General features: G+C 35.5%; 1 protein-coding gene across 2 annotated transcripts in view; it reads right to left on the bottom strand.

Moving 5' to 3' along the window:
• Positions 1-17,470, bottom strand: part of LOC125867885 (acetyl-CoA acetyltransferase, cytosolic 1) — a 934,067-nt gene that overhangs the window by 417,000 nt on the left and 499,597 nt on the right. Inside the window, exon 1 of one of the 2 annotated variants that reach the window (XM_049548479.1) lies at positions 13,937-13,940. The exons of the other annotated variant lie outside the window; for it this stretch is intronic. The gene's annotated coding sequence lies outside the window, so the exon portion shown is untranslated. Of the gene's footprint in view, positions 1-13,936; positions 13,941-17,470 lie in introns of those variants that run through there. 2 annotated transcript variants of the gene reach the window in all.

Raw genomic sequence — 17,470 nt, forward strand, 5'->3', positions numbered from 1 at the left:
ATCCTCCGAAAGAAAGAAGGCTCAACATAGCTAACTCGAACTCCATATGGTACCAACGAAGCTCCTGTTGGTGATCCTAAATACATGTATCTGCATCATCAAACGATGCAGGCCAATTGGCTCAGAACATGGAATGTACGAGCATGTAAGGGGAATTCTAAAGCATAACATAAGCTTAAACTTGATCATAGAAAACATACTTACCTCCTATCAACTCACTCATGCTAAACTTAACTCAAGAATAAGAAACATAGTTCAACTCAATGATAAGATATTCAACTCAGTGGAATAAAGTTCAACTCAATAATAAGATACTTGACTCTGGGTAGTCAACTATGGATACTCAACTCAATATAAAGCAACAATACACATGCAATATATGGAAACATTTTAAAATAGTATAAAACAACTCAGCGTAATGAAGAATACAATAACAACTCAATTTATATATTATAAAATACAATATAACTCTATGGGAGTTTCTCTAACCAATAACATCACTATGATCTATGTGATGATACATATTCTTGCCCACACTGCCAGAACGATCCTATAACTTGTCGGGATATAGCACGCCTCAACTAAGTTGATCCACTAGTCTATGCTAAAAAACATTAAGGAATCATCTAAAAGTATGACCCTTTCTACCCACGTTGGCTATATGGTTTATGGAGACTTGAGTTATCTGAACTCGTCCCCATATCGGTGCTCAATACTACTCCCAAAAGTATACTCAGCTCATATGTTTAAAAACATAACTCTTTCTGTTGTTTGAGATTATTACTTAAAATCTTTCTCTAAAAAGAGATGTTACTCAAACTACTCAAACTCTTTTGGAAATCTCAGTTTCCTTCTCTTTTAAATGTGAAAACATTTACTCTTGGAAATACTTAGTTACCATATATCATTTTAAGGAAAATGAACCCGACTCTACTCTTTCTCAACTCAAGTGCTCAAGTCTTAAAACTAATTTATAAAAAGTTGTAAAAAGACTTCTCAAAATAAGGTTCATGCCAAATGATGGGCGTGAACGACTCAATTCAAGGTTTTCAATAACCATACAAAGAACTCGATACTCAAAACTCAACAACTTCAATTATAATACTCATTTAAAGAATGCTCCACTCATAAGGTTCATGTGGAATTATGGGCATGAACAACTCAACTCAAGGACTCAATGATACTCCTCATCTAAAGATTTCTCGACTCATATGGTTCATGCAGAATTATGGGCATGACTACTCAACTTAAGTACTTTAGGGTAACATCTAATAGTCCCATGATTAGGAATATAAACTCGAAAAGGTTAGGAACTCGATACTCAAGACTTATAAATTGAAGATACTCCTTCTCTCAATGATGATCAATTTATGGAGTTCATGCATAATTTATGGCCATGATGACTTAACTCGAGGGTCAAAAGAACATTATGAAACTCATGTATATGAATCTTCTCATTCTCATACTTACTTGCTCAAAACTTAGTTCAAATTGATAGTTGATCTCAAAGGATTCACAATTGAACTCAAAAGCTTTCTTGAATTCTACTCTTAACACTCTCTTGAATGTGAATTATGAATGCAAGAGTTATGGTTCATGATATGAAGGATATCTTGATGACAAAGTAGACTCATGAGTATATTCTCCTCATTCTCATACTCATTTGCTGGAGTTCTTGAAACAAGTTAGTAGAAGTTGTAGAAGACTCCACAAAAGGACTCAAAGGGATTTTTTTAGAATGTCCGAAAGAATTCTCAAAACTTAACTCTTAACTCTACCTTGAATTTGAATTATGAATTCAAGGTTATAATCATGTTAAAATGGTTTCTAGGTGTTTAGAAGTAGTTTAGAGTAGTTAGAATCGAAATGGAGTGAAGGTACACTTCAAAAGAACTCAAACGGAGCAATCGATTGCAAACTGGACGGGACAAGAGACCCTGGCGCAGTGAGTGGCGCGGGGTACCAGCCCTAAACTTCAGAGAATAATTTGGGGCGCACTGGCTGGCACGACACACCAGGCCCCAACCCAGAAAACCAGACGAATAATTCCTTTCTCATTTTCTCACCCAAACTCGCCTAGAATCGAACAGTTTCTTCCCTAATCACTTGGATCCAATTACTTAACATAAGTACACTCTAATCTACTCAATACAGGCCTCAAAACACTCACTTTCATCTCAAGAAATCATTAAAACCCTAACACAACAAGATTTAGGATGAACTTCAAGAACACTTCTCAAGAACTCATCAAGAACTCTAATCTTTCAACTTCAAGAATGAAATTGCGCTGAAAATAACATGATTAGCGTGTGGGTGAACAAACCCAACAATATGAAAGCTTACATACCTCTTAGTGATCAAACCCATGACGAAAATCCGTAACAAAACCTAAGAACCTCGACGAACGCTTTGATCCTCTCCTCTTTTCTCTTTTTTTCTCTTCTTTTCACTTCTTGAACTCTCAACTAAAACCCTAGGCGTATATTAGAAGTATAAAACTGAACCTAATAGGATTAGACCCTTAAAACCTTACTAAAAATGAATTAAATCTGTTTTGGTAAGGAAAAGACCAAAATATCCCTCACTACTTTCGTGTTAACTTTCCTTAACTGGACAACTCAACTTCAAAAGAGCATATCTCACGCATCCGAACTCGAAACTTAGCAAAATCGGTGTCGTTGGAAAGATAATTAAAAGACCTTTTATTAGCTATCTTGTAGACCACCTAAATCATCCTGTACTTAGAGTTATGATCATTTGAATTTGACCCAAAACTCATAAATTAAGAATAACTTGCAAAATTTCAGATTTTGCTATTTCCAATTTAGTTCTTTTTTGGAACTCAAGGTGCTACATCTACTGACCTTAACACTTAAGAAATTTTAAATTCCTTGGAAAAAATCCTGATCACGACGAAGGATGGTTTGAGTCTTAGCTCGAAAATTTTCTGGGGTGTTACAAAATGTTTAATCCAACTTTCATTCTTTTGATTAATTTGAAATTTGTACGATATTTTGTACATAATAACTTAATTAGTAAAAGTTTAAGTTAATATTATCTAGCTATTTATCCTGAGTAACCTTTTAATGATAAATATCCTGAAATGAAAAAATACAAATAGAGAGGACAAAACATACATTACAAATTCTTTGTTCCGAATTCACTTGATCATTGATTATATTTTATTTAAATGATGAAATTTTTAGTACCGTTTCAATTACAATTTTGTACTTCAACATATTAAAAACATTTAGACTTGACTCTAAAGAACTTCTTGAAAAATGTATTATTAGAAAATATAATTATAGAATTAATTGCACAAAGTGTTCTCTTGAGCGGCATATTTTTTAAGAGAGGCCTAACTAATATTGGACCTTAAATATTTTTACTGGTGCTAGCTCTTCAAGAACTTCAAGTGCAACGATAAATAATATAAAACATGCCAAAATTTGACATTGCAAGGAGAAAGAAAGTTGTCCTACTTGCAAGGGAATTTATTTATTTTTTTACAGAAATCAGAAATTAATTTTGCTTCGTAGACTAATGATCCTTTTACTAGGGAACCAAGGCAATGGAAGCAATCTGGTTACGATGAGTTCAAAATACATTTTAGAAAAAAATCCATGAAAAATATGAAAAGTCTTAAAATATTACAAATCAGAAATTTTGATTGTGATAGATATCCTTGGTAATCATTGTCAAAAACTTCTGAACACAAAAGACTTGTTCATCTTAATCTCTCGTTTGGTTTGTTGCATCATTTATGGACTGAAATAAAGTTACAATAGTTAATCTTCCATTTTAGTCAAACATATTAGCTATTCTAGTGACCATTGATACAATTTTAATTTTATCGACATTAGTGTATTTTAATTATTTTCTTACTCATCTCTTCACAACCACTCAGAAATAGATACATAGACAGGGATTCAAAGGGCATTTTTGTCCAGGGGGTTAGTGATACTCCCTTTCCCATTTCAACTAGTGCTTTAGCTCTCCACTAAGGAAAAATAATAAAAATAAGATATAGTTTATTAAGATACCCCTATTTATTATATATCTTTTTGAGAATTGAGTAGTATTAAAATAAAGCTATTATTTAATGTTAAGGATATAGTTTGAAAAAAAAAACTGTCAACTGCAATCTTGAATCTAAAGTGACAATTATCTTGGGATAAATTTTTCAAGTTTAAGTTGTTTTAGGGTGTGCCAAGCCAAGGTAGTAGTGCAACACCAAGCCGACGCTTGAAGGCCCCAATAGCAACCAAACGAGATGGACCTCCCCCATAAACAAAAAGAGTTAATATTGTGTGAGTCATGACTCACATATCAAATATTGTACTTTTTACTTAAAATTATACTTGTATTTAATTTCTAAACATATATAAGAAGGAACATAAAATAATTTCTAATTTCTCACGAAAAATTGTGTTGATTCTTATAATCCAAATGTTAATACTCATTTTTGGTCTAATGTACTACTCTTGCTTTCCGATATCATTCTTTCTATGTTAGAATATATAACAACATTTGGCATCTCTACGGAAGCTAGATCTTAGCTTTTCCGATAACCTTATATGAACACAAGATTTCACAGAAATACCAAATTTGGAGTATTTGAATCTGATAAAATGTATGGGTCTTGAAGAGGTTCACTAGTTCCTGGAGTACTGCAGAAAACTCATTCAGTTAAATTTGCATGGATGTATAAGCCTCATAAGGTTTCCATGTGTTAATGTGGAATCTCTAGATCTACAAGATTCCTCTAGTTTAGAGTAATTTCCAGAGATCATTGGAAGAATGAAGCCAAAGTTAGATATTCACATGGGATACTCCGGGATAATCGAATAACCATCGTTTATTATGTACCAAACTCATATTACCAAGCTAAATTTGAGTTCTATGAAAAACCTTGTACCTCTTCCAAGTAGCATTTGTAAGTTGAAAGATTTGGTGAAGCTACAACTGGTGTACAACTCGAAACTTGAACGCTTGCCAGAAGAGATAGGTGATTTAGAAAACTAGGAGGAGCTTGGCGCCTCAAGGACTCTAATTTCACGTCCTCCATCTCCATCGTCCGCCTGAACTAGCTTAAAATCTTTTTTTTGGACTACCTACATCAAAATAAATAGTTGATGTAGAAGAAAAAGTGTTCTTTGTGTTCCCTCGCGTGAATGAAGGGTTACGCTCATTGGAAATTTTGGGTTTCCGTGAATGCAATTTAGTAGATATACAACTTCTGGAAGACATTGGATGCTTACACTCTTTGAAAGAATTGTATCTCAATGAAAATAATTTTGAACATTTGCCTCTAAGCATAACCCAACTTAGTGTTCGTCAAACGTTGCCCTAATCAGATTGCAAGAGGCTTACACAACTGCTAAAATTTCCACAAGAATTAGAAACAACATATGCAGATTGGAGCATTGATTCAATTTGTAATTCGTTGTTTCAGAATATCTCATGAATCCAACATGACGTGTCTCTTTCAGATTCCTTGTCACTAAGAATATTTATGTGTCGGGGGAAGAATATCCCAAGCTGGTTCCACTATCAGGGAATGGATACAAGTGTATCAGTCAATTTGCTACAGAATACTTTGTATGTACTGGATAACTTCTTGAGATTTGATGTATGTTACTCTGGCAAATTAATTGACATCACAGCTCACTTGATTCCCTTACGTGATGTTGGGATGTCGTCGATGACCCAAAAATGTGCCTTATCCAACCATTAAACATGTCATACTGAGCCTACTATACATTTTTTCCTGGTAACTCTTGCTAACTTATGGGATGCATCTAATGCAAATGGAAAACAAGAACTAATGACTGGGAATATTAGGTTATTTTCCTCTAGAGAAATGAAGATGTTTGGAATTCGTTTATTGGTCCTCAGCAACCTCAACATGTTGCTTAGGAGAAGCCTCTCTAGCTCTACCTTTGTCTGGTGCCGCTCCACGGGCACTGGTGCTACTCTATGAGCACGACCTCTAACTCAGACCCTACCTCTACCCCTAGTCGGGGTCTCAACAAATGCCTCAGGGACTGCTTGCCCTCTACCACTGAAAGCAGAAGCTCTGGTCCTCGGCATCTTCCAAAACAACATGCCACAACTTAGAACTAGCGAAAGTAACCATGGACGGTAAGAAAATGCGAATAAAAGGAAGTTTCCTAACAATCCTTGTAGCCTCTTGAAGATACGTACAGACGTCTCCGTACCGATCTTCAAAACTCTACTTGACTTGGCATGTCCACACGTGAGACCTATGAACCTGGGGATTTGATACCATTTTGTCACGACCCAAAAATAGACGTCATGTTACTTGTCTATTCCCACCAAGACAAGTCAACCTCAACCCAACAAAGCGAAAGAAAATGCAGAAATGCAATAAAAGAGAACAAGACAAAGGTAAAAGAATTATTCATTCTAAACAATACCCCTAAACTTGGTTGCCACATATGCAAGTCATTAATGAAAATACTGAATTTGAAAGATAAATAGAAGTCTCAGTCTTTGTTGCTCGAGTAGAACAAAGCATAAAAAGAAAAGGAAAAGAGGGTCCGCCAGAATGACAAGCAACTCCCTCTCAAATCTTTCATGAGCCCCAACAACTACGAGAAGAAGAAGAAGAAGATCATGCGGGTCTAGACTCAGAACCTACATGTGTAGAGACAAGGGGTGAGTACCAACAATACGGTACCCAACAAGAAACCTAATAAACAAAGAAACTAGCTAGAAAATGAATACCCCGGACTCTCAAACCAAACCTCCTCAAACTAAAACCTGCACATAAATCAACATATCCTAGCAATTCTACAATACACAGCTCACAAGGACCAATATTCACAATCTGATAACCACAATGCAACAATTAAACAAATAAAACAAGTCAATCTCAAATTCAAGTAGTTCATTCACACGCAACAAATACATCAATCTCAAGTATCAAGCAAGTCATGCATAAGCATTAAATGCATTATGTCACAATAATAAATATCCTGCTTGAACCATTTCCCATTGGCTTTATATTGAATCACTAGCAGGAAAGTACCTCAGCATCACAGCACTAGTCGGAAATGACCTAGGCCTAATCACACTCGCATGTCTCATAATGGTGTTCAACAATCAATGCACACAAGCACTATCACACCATATAGAAGAGACAAAAAATTGCACAATTCAAGCCACATTCATGCTTTCAAGCATTTCATCAATCAATCAATAAGGACACAATAAGGCAATTTACATCATCATGATCATCACATAGCCTTCTTCATTTCAACCCTTTTTTATTCATTTTGATTTAACAATCAGATAATTTTACCCTTCACCCCATCCCCATTACTCCCAACACACAAGCAATGAAGGAAGTATAAGAATTAAACTAGAATACAAGATTTAGGAAACCACTTGTCTTAAATCAAAGAACAATCACTCTGAAAGTTGAGCCTTCCCCTTCTGGATCACTTCCAAAGCCAAACAATCTAAAATAATGAAGTATTCACAATCACTCATCGGAAACAACAATTCTCATATCAATTATATAGAGAAATGGGTCAAACAACTCAAAACCCAATATCAAAATGGAGGTTTGAATCTGGAAAATAATACTTGAAAATAATACTCAAGGCTTTAGGAACTAATTAGGGAAAATCATTTCGAAAATGGGCTTAAAATCAGCTCATAAGCTCACTTTACTTTAAAACTTAGGTTCATGAAGAACCCCCAATTTATCAACCCAAAATCTTAATTTAAATTCATAAATTCAATGATAATAATGCGTAATCGAAGATTTAGAGTTAAGAAGCGTTACCCAAAAGATTTTACTCGAAAACTTGATCCAAATCGCCTTACCAAAGCTCCCAAAACTCAAAAATGGTAAAAATGGCGTTGAAACCCGATAATGCTCAAATCACCCTCCAAAATAAATAAAAAGAGTGAGTGATTGTAGTCAGTAAAAAACTCAACAAAGAGTAGGGGTTGAATCCCATAGGGAATGGTATATCGTAGAGAATTCATTATCAAGAGATTAAGACTTTAATTTAGCTCATTTGTAATAGTAAGAAAAATTTGGTGGATGGTACCACCAACTTAATATAAAGATTTGATTATCAATTCCATAGTTAAACTAAAATATCAAAGAAATCAAGAGTTAACAAGTAATCTAGAGGTGCGGGAATTTGATATCAATGTCACATATGAGTGATTGCGCTTTTTTATAGTGATGAACATTCATGAATAGGCTAAGTCAACTTCAATGACGCTAATCATCTTTTGATCTCAAAGCATTTATGCCTAGAATCTCCTTTCAATCTCATCTAAATGTTGATCCTAAAGAACCCAATACCTTACTCTATCCTCCCTTTCAAGAATAGGGCAAATAGATTCGACCCATAACCTCTCTTTCAATCAAGCTACAGACATCAAACCTCAATTTCTAGTATTGAACTAATTACCCACTCCAATCAATCTCTTTCAAGCATTAACTGGAGATCGGAAGCAAGAATTAAGTTTGTAACCTTAACCCTTAAGTTAACCTCATGGTAATTAGATAAAATTCATACATGAACAACAACAAAACAGAGCATAACACAATACCCATTACATTAAACCAACACCAAATCCCATTAGAGCACCCCTAGATCTTGGGGTTTTAGCCACCCATCACAAAAAGTAAAGAAATTATACCTTCCATGAAAGCAACCATGGGTAATTGAAATCAAGTAATTAAGAGTAAACCCACTTTGGATTCAACTTCAATTTATCAATTTCAAATTCCAAAATGTAATACCCTAAAATCTAGAATAGTGTTCTAAAAAGGTGAAGTGTTCTTCAAAACTCTCTCCAACTCACTTTTTTATTTTCTCTCTAATTAACATCCCAAATAAACATATTAGAAATTATATCCTTTGGGCTATTTATACTTTCCAAAAAATTGGCTCAAAATCCACTTCGTAACAAACTCGGTGACATTAGTTGGGCTCGCCAAACTAGCTCGGCGAATCGCCCTTCGCTCCTCATCTCACCTTGTGATGCTCTACGCTTCAGGTGTTTGAATCTCAGTTAGCGAACTCGATTGAGTCAACCTTACACATTCGGCAAATCTCTGAATACCACTTTTGTTTTCCTTCAGAGCATTAAATCTTTACACTACACACTATCACTTTAGGCGATGTGCATGGGGATCGTCTTTCTCTTTCGGTGCATCGCCTTCTCTACTGGAGTTCACCGACCTACTATGTTGGGACAAGTGTTATGCACTGTCAAATTGGATGAGGTCGTACTCAATTGGCGATCCTCTCTTCATGGTAGGCGATCAACAATGTTTACTTTGCACTTCTTTTTGTATTTTTTTGTCATTCTTTCACACATTAGTCATTACATTGTCCAATTGCCTTCATAGCTAAAAAATCATAAATATTGTATTAGAGTAGGACAAAGTTAGGCATTGAGGACACTAATAATTGGGATAAGTGGACCTTAAATAAGTGAAAATCAACCACTCAACAAAATCTTGATAGTTAGAAAACATTCTACCCAGGTCTCAAATGCTCATCGCGACCTAGAGTCACGGATCGCGATGACTAACACAATCAACTCATTAAAATTAACCGTTGCGATCACAGCAAGACCCTCGCCATTGTGATGCACTCTATTATGATGCTACGTGATCACGATGAGGGAGCCTTGCCATCGCGATGACGAACATGGCCATGCACCAGAACCAGAACCTAGCCAAATCAAAGTCATCAAAAAAACCCTTGAGATTCGTTCAGAACCCCGCACACACAAACCACATATGCAAATCAATTGTACTCGACATTTTGGACTCAATGGAACCGTCAAAATATGAATTTGAGGCCTCCTTGACCTGACATCCATGAAAACCACAAGAAACTAACCCAATACCTAAAAAGGCTAAAACAAACTTGGATTTCTCAAAAATCAACCAAGACCTCACCTTGGTCTAAAATCATCCCCTGAATCCAACAGAACTCTCAGAATTTTGATTCGAGCATCCAAACCCTGAATGTTGAACAAAGTCGACCCAAAGGCTAAATTTCTACAATTTCACAACTTAGGACCTCAAATTATCACAAAGACTCGAAATCTAAAATGAACATCTCTCACAAATTAGATTTCACATTTTGGGATTGATGAAACCGACAAAATTACATTCCGACACTCGAAACTCCAAAAGACCTCAAAAACCTGTTTCTTAAAAACATAGCCTTTAAAACTCACAAACTTACCAGAATCTCATCTTTTAACCAAAAGTTCAAAACAAACTTTTAAAAATCTATCATAGAAGAATCGGGGTCAATAACGAGAGGGGGGAAATAATAAATTCATAAAAATTTGCAAAAATAACTGATCGGGTCATTACAAAAAGGGCCTCACCAAAACTTTGAAAGAAGGAACTCCGTTGGAATCCAATCAGCCACTACAAGGCTCACCCTGACTAGGATCTACATCAAAGGGATAACAAAAGTAGGGGGTGAGTACAAATCAAAGTACTCAATAGGCTAAACTAACTGAGTATAAGCAATTAATTAGACTTAGAAGTAGCTAAGAAAGCGTCCACCTTTATACAGAAAAAGTCTCATTTCAGAATCGGTGCCACCAATTAATATAGAGTGGCATGAGTAATGAAAACACATAGGGGGCAGATAATAGTAAATAAGCACGTTAATAGGTCACAAATCACAACAAGACTGACCAATGATGCAATAAGATGATGAAAAGATGAAATGATGTGGTGGTTCCAAGGTCATCGCACAATCTATAATATACACCTTTTTAAGCCTCTAGCTTCAAGACAAGGACCAGTGGGGACTCCCAGTCCATATACCAATCTCAATATTTCAATGTCTCACCAATTTTTCACCTCAGTGTGGTCAAGGATATAAGTAAAGTGTCACATTTTCTTTCTCAAAAGATAGTCTTTCTCTAATTTCTCATATTTCCATAAACCATAATATGTTGCATGAGTATGAATGTTTCACAACACATACAACACAAAATATAATTAGTTCATTAAGAGTGGCAAATAACATCAAGTTCTTGATTCAACAAGTCATGAAATGTACCCTCAATAACAGGGATAGAGGAGGAAATTTATTCGAAATCAATCTTTACCATGATAAAGCATTTCTTTCATTTTAAGATGTTCATAAGTCAACTCAAGCCCCTAAGTCGGGCAATTTCTCAAGTATCATAGGCTTCCCACAATAGTTAACAGTATCACGTAAGCCTCCACACGATGCTTCAAAAGAATTAAAAAGGGGATATCAGCAACTTCTAAGGGACATATGACTACTCATTTCATAGTTAACTCCCTAAGAATAGGTTAATTACTGATCTTAGTCAAAAGGAGGGATAGCTAAACCTACCTCAAGGCTGAAACTTTACACAAACAACTATACTGGAGTAAATCCTTAACCACACGCTAACTAGAACGATCTCCAACTATTAATAATGGAAAGAGTTCATTGAAAGATACTGAAGGATACCCATATTGATAGGATTTGAATTCGGGGGTAAAATAGTCTAAAAATTACTTCAAAAATTGAAGGGGCGTAATCAGACTTTTTTAGTTGGAATACACTTTCCACGAGCCGAAAGGGAAATGTGGTTGAAAACTCCATTAAAATAGATTAAGAAAGAGTCTGAAATCATCAAAATACCATTTCACCAATTTTAAGGGAAGAACCACAAAATCCACTTTAAAAATAAATGTTTAAAAGTGTTTTTTGGAAGATTAAACTTGAAGGAATCAATAATGAGTAAGAAAAAGGAGCTTACCCACATAAGAAATCACTAAGAAACAAGCAAGAAGCACCTCCCAAAGCTCCAAGGGTTTGAAAATGGTGGAAATGAGAATTTTGGGAGAAATCCCGAATTTGAGTTTTTTCCAGGAGAATTTTACTCATCGCGATCCTGAGCCACTAATTCTCATGGTCGTGAAAGGCATGACAGAAACATTGCGATAGGGAGAAATTTAGTCCGCAATCACGAAGGCTTAGAGAAAATGGAGCATATTGTGAATGCGATCCTATGGGCCCCAATCGCGAAGGCCACAAAAAAAATACATCGCGATCGCGAGACAGAGAGTCGTGATCGCGAATGTCAAAAATGACTACACCAGAAACTGAAAACCAGCAACTCAACTAAAATAAAAAGCCTCTGAATTGACCCTCGAGAATCGTTTGGGGTCCGATAAAAATAAACTGGAGATGCTACTGCACTAAAATCAACATTCTGGACGAAATGGAATCGTCGAATTTCTGAAAAGAGGTCAAATGACAGAATTACACTACCGGACCACTCTTAAGGCTAAAACTCAACTTTTCACCCAAACACCTCAAAACTCAACCGAAGGCCTCGAAAACTTTACCAACAACCTAACTAGCTCAAACTCAACGTTCCAGACGTGATGGAACTGACGAAAATCCCATATGACACTCGAAACTCCCAATGTTGACCAAAGTCAACTCTATCAAGAACTCACTACACTATAGGGGTCAAATCACCAAAAACGCACCCGATCACATAAGGGACCACACCAACAATCCCCGAAACACAAACTAAGAATGAAAATCTAGGGGAAGGATAAAATGGTAAATTCATTATGAAAAGTAATTTCACAAAAAATAGGACAGTAAATTCATATTCACAAACTACTTCTATCATGTTGCTTCTATACGAATGGAGATTATACTTCTTCAGCAAACCTTGGTAGTGGGGGAGAAAGTATTTGAGCTTGCTCTACCACTGGAAGTACGTTCGATTCTTGGAAATAGTTCCTCTCTGGTTTTTTTACTTTGTGATGTCAGACTTCTAATAGTTTAAAATGTTTCTATCATTCACCCGTTTTCGTACAACTTTATTGACTCATACACATTCATATGCAGTTGAATTCCGAAAAGGCTACTCATCAGAAAATGTGAAGATGCTAATTTATTTCATAATGAAACAAGGTATTCTGGTGTAGGAGAGGTTTCATGTCACGAATACTAATAAGACCACTATATTTCTAAGCCACAATGATTTCACAACATCTTATATTTCAAATTTTCATTCAAAATTAAAGATGTATAAGAGAGATACTTACATTTGAAAAAGAGAATTTTGATAATATAAAAATCTAAAAGATCAATACTTTAAAAAGTGTATTGTTAAAGTAAGAGCATTATCAATACCTTCTAACATGAAAATGTTTGATGCACAAGTAATTATGTACATTTTAATTTAATAAAAATAAAAATTTAATTGAATATAATAGATATTTAAAATAGTTTATTTTTATAAAAAATCTTACTATTAAAAGTACATTGATACTTGTCCTTTTTAAAAAATTTCACTCTGCACTTTTTTAAAAAAGATTAGTCAAACATAATTACTTATAAAAAAAATCAAATGAATTAGTTAAACACAAATTACTTTTATTCAAAAACACTTTTCTGAAAAGCTATTTTGAAAAAATATTTCTAGAAATAAGTAATTTTTATTAGCATTGTTACATAGGCTCTAAATATATAAACATAACAGGTAACCTTACAAGTGAAACAAACAAACAAAAAAGTAAACCCAAACAACAATACTCAAAAGACTCAAATAACTTTTCATGAGAGATGATACCCCCACAATTATTTTCCAAAATTTACTAAATTCATATCTCATGAAAAATTGCAAACATACCTTAATTATGCAAAAAGTAATCATCAATATTTTTCCATCGTAACCATCTAAATCAACAAAATAACTTCTCACAATGGATACTCATCAATCATCATCTATTAATCTTAGAGAGCAATTCATGTTTTAAGATTTTGTAACATAGAAATTAATTATCAATTATTCTATTTCAAAATATTTAAATCGTTAAAGTTACCCATCTGGTATTCTTCTATTTTAAAGTGGAAGTAGAATAGTAATTAAAGACATGCGCTAGCTTATTGTCACGGATTTAGACTTCCACTAATACTCAGTGCAACACTTGAAAACTTACTCACAAATCTTTCACGATCTTTCAAGCTTAAGTAAGCCCTTTGAAACTTAGATCGCTAAGAGAATGAAGAAAGACAAAGAGAGCTTTTGAAGAAGGCTTTGTATTGCTTGGAAGATTGCTTTATTACTTGCTTGGTTCTTGCTTCAAGCTTGGATGCCTTACAAATGAAATCCTCATCTATCTATACCACACACCTAAGGGCTAAAGTGTAAATAAAAATTACTGCACAAGTCCCTACATATTTAAAATATAGTTCCTCTTCTAGAATTCTCTACAATCCTAGAGAATTCTAAAGCCTTCCAAGATATTTTTAAGGTATTCTAGAGTCTAACCTCTCCAAGACTCCATATTCTTCTCCCTTAAGCTAGCTGACTTATGCTTTCATTTTATGCCTAAGTGGATGACAAAGTGGCGGGTCATGACACTCTCCTCCACCTGATGCTGCGATGACTGCATCACATTGCTACTACATGGACAACCGAATCTCGTCTTCTCACATGCATGACCAGTAGTCCATTGACTCAACCAGTACCCTTGTGCAAGCCCTCAGACATCACATCTTTTTCCCCTTTTGTAACTTTCCCTATACATCGTGGTGAAGCCCCTTTTGCACTATTGTCTTTCATCACCCTCGCATTGCTTGCTACGAATGTCGACTCCTTCTTCTTAAGGCCTCTCACGAGCTACATGACTGTTAATCAAACTTGTCCTTCCGTCTTTGTTACCTTAACTAGAGGCACCATACACGATTCTTTTTTCTCCATGACTAAGAGTTGGTTGAGGAAAGGATCGATCACGATGTGACACTTTTGGAAGAACTTCTGCAAAGAATGATATCAAATATATCTAAAGGAGTGACACTGAAGTTATTTTTACCTTGCCACTTGACTAGCGTGACGCTTACTCCATGTGCGACTCTACACACGGGAGTCGATGGTGCGTTGACCGTCTTGAGGTGGGAGTTGCTTGGACTGTACCTCAACCCTAGCGTTGTTGTTGCAATCTTGGTCATGATGTTGGTCTTTGAACTAGTGTCGACCATAGCAAGAGTCGGTCTTCCATTAATCATGATGTCTACATACTGTGTGCCATACTCTTTCAGCCTATCTAATTTCTTTGTGATGGCTCCGCAAAGTCCAATCAAGCCCAACTACATCATGTCTAATCCATGTCCTAGTTCTCGTGCCTCCCTATCTTTCCGCTCTTACAGGATGGCACCAAGGTTTTTCAGTTCAGGGCATCTAGCATAGCTATGCGACCCACCTTATATGTAGTAACTATTTCTTTTGGTAGTTTTTGCCTTCCTCTCTATATCACCCTAACGTCAAGACTGTTTGTCATCATACCTTCATGATTCTTGAGATGTGGTCGCTGCTCTTCAATATTGTCACGATCTCCCCCACCTTGGTTATGACTACCTCTCATCTCATCTCCTTTTGCTTTGTCAGGATTTTCATGTGTAACACCTCAGAAGTTGAAAAGTAAAAAGGAAAAGGATATTGTAGAAATTGTCTGAGAAATGGTTTTACGGGACCAACCTACGTACCGTAGGAATGGAACCATAGAATCAGGGTAGGGTTTTTGTATCATTAAGTTTCAGTACCTTATATAATTGTTGATCAGGATGGCTCATCAACATTTGTATGAGTCTAGATAGGTCTAATAGGTGAGTCCCAGTGTAACACCCCGCTATCTAAAAGAGCTAAAATTAGAAAGAACCATTTTTGGAAAGAATGAAAAATCTGAATTTGGCAAGTTATGTTAAGTATGAGTTTTGGGTCAACTTCAAACGTCCAAACCTCCTAGTACAGGATGAGTTAGGTGGGCTACAAGATATCAAATGAAAGTTCTTTGAATTATCTTTCCAACGCCATCGAGTTTTTTCATTTTTGATCTCATATGAGGGAGATATCCCAGATTTTAGAGGGGTATTTTGGTCTTTTCATTAACCAATTAGCTTAATTCGTTTTAGTAATTTATTTGGGGTCTAAATTGATTTGGTTCAGTTTACTCTTCATAAAATTATGCTAGGGTTTTGAGAGATGACAAAAGAAGAGAAAAGAGGAGAAAGAGCCAAAGTTCATCGTGTTCTTGAGTTTCACTTGCGGATTTCGCAAAGGGTTAATCCATGCGAGGTATGTGAGATCACGTAGCATTGGGTTCATTAACCCACGCGCCAATCATGATTTAATTCAGCGTATTTACGTTCTTGAAAGTAGAGTTTATGAGTTCTTGATGAATGTTGTTGAAGTTTCATTTGAATCTTGATTGTTGAGTTTTTGGAGGAGTTCTTGATATGATTTGATGAGATTTAAGGTTGTTTTTTAGTTGATTCTTGTATACTTTGGTTGGGTAATCAAATCTAAGTGTTTGGGAAAGAACCAATCGAATCTAGATGAATTAAGGTCGAAAAATGAACAACAAATTTCATCCAATTTTTCTGCGAAAAGGAGTGGGGCATCGCGCCACTCAGTGCGCCTCACATCAGTTTTTGTAGTATGGGTTCTGGGGTGCCGCGCCACTTAGTGCGCCCCAACCCAGGTTCTGTAGGTTAGGGTTTGGCGCCTTGCGACACTCAGTACGCTAGGGTCGCCAAATCCTCTACCCTTTCATACTTCTTTCTGTTTGAGTTCCCTCAAATCGTACCTATGTTTTCTAATTGTTTCCTACACTCCAAGGTATGTTTAAACATCAAGAGATCATCTATAACATGAGATCATAACCCTTGAATCCATAATTCAAATTCAAGGTAAAGCTAAGAGTCAAGTTTCGATAGTTCTTAGAGTCTTTCAAAAGTTTTATACAATCGTTTTAAACTTATTTTAAAGACTTGAGCATTGAGTTGAGTAAGAATAAGAGTGAAGTTATTTTCTTCAAAAGACTATATGGGAACTAAATATTCCTAAGAGTTAAAATGTTTTCACCTTTAAACAAGAGAGGAAACACCGGTTTTCAAATGAGTTTTCATGAGTAGTTTTGAGTTCCATCTCTTTTAAGAGATACGCTTTTTGAGTAATAATATCAAACCACAGAGAATGAGTTATGTTTTTAACATATGAACTGAGTATATTTAGGGAGTAGTATTGAGCACCGATATGGGGACGAGTTCATAATAACTCAAGTCTCCATAAATCATGTAGTCATCATGGGTAGAAAGGGTCATACTTTTTAGATGATTCCTTAATGATTTTTAGCTTAGATTAGTGGATCCACTTAGTTGAGGCATTCTATATCCCGACAAGTTATAGGAAAGTTTTGGCAGCGTGAGCGAGACATTGTATCATCACATATCTCATAGTGATGGTTGTCGGTTAGAGAAACTCCCACAAAGTTATATTTTACTTTATTATATATATAAATTGAGTTGTTATTGCATTTTCAAATACATTGAGTTGCTATCTACTATTTTTAATGCTTTATATAAACTACATCTTTATTGTTGTTTATTTCTGCATT

This window comes from Solanum stenotomum, chromosome 6 (assembly GCF_019186545.1).
Source record: "Solanum stenotomum isolate F172 chromosome 6, ASM1918654v1, whole genome shotgun sequence".
Taxonomy (NCBI): domain Eukaryota; kingdom Viridiplantae; phylum Streptophyta; class Magnoliopsida; order Solanales; family Solanaceae; genus Solanum; species Solanum stenotomum.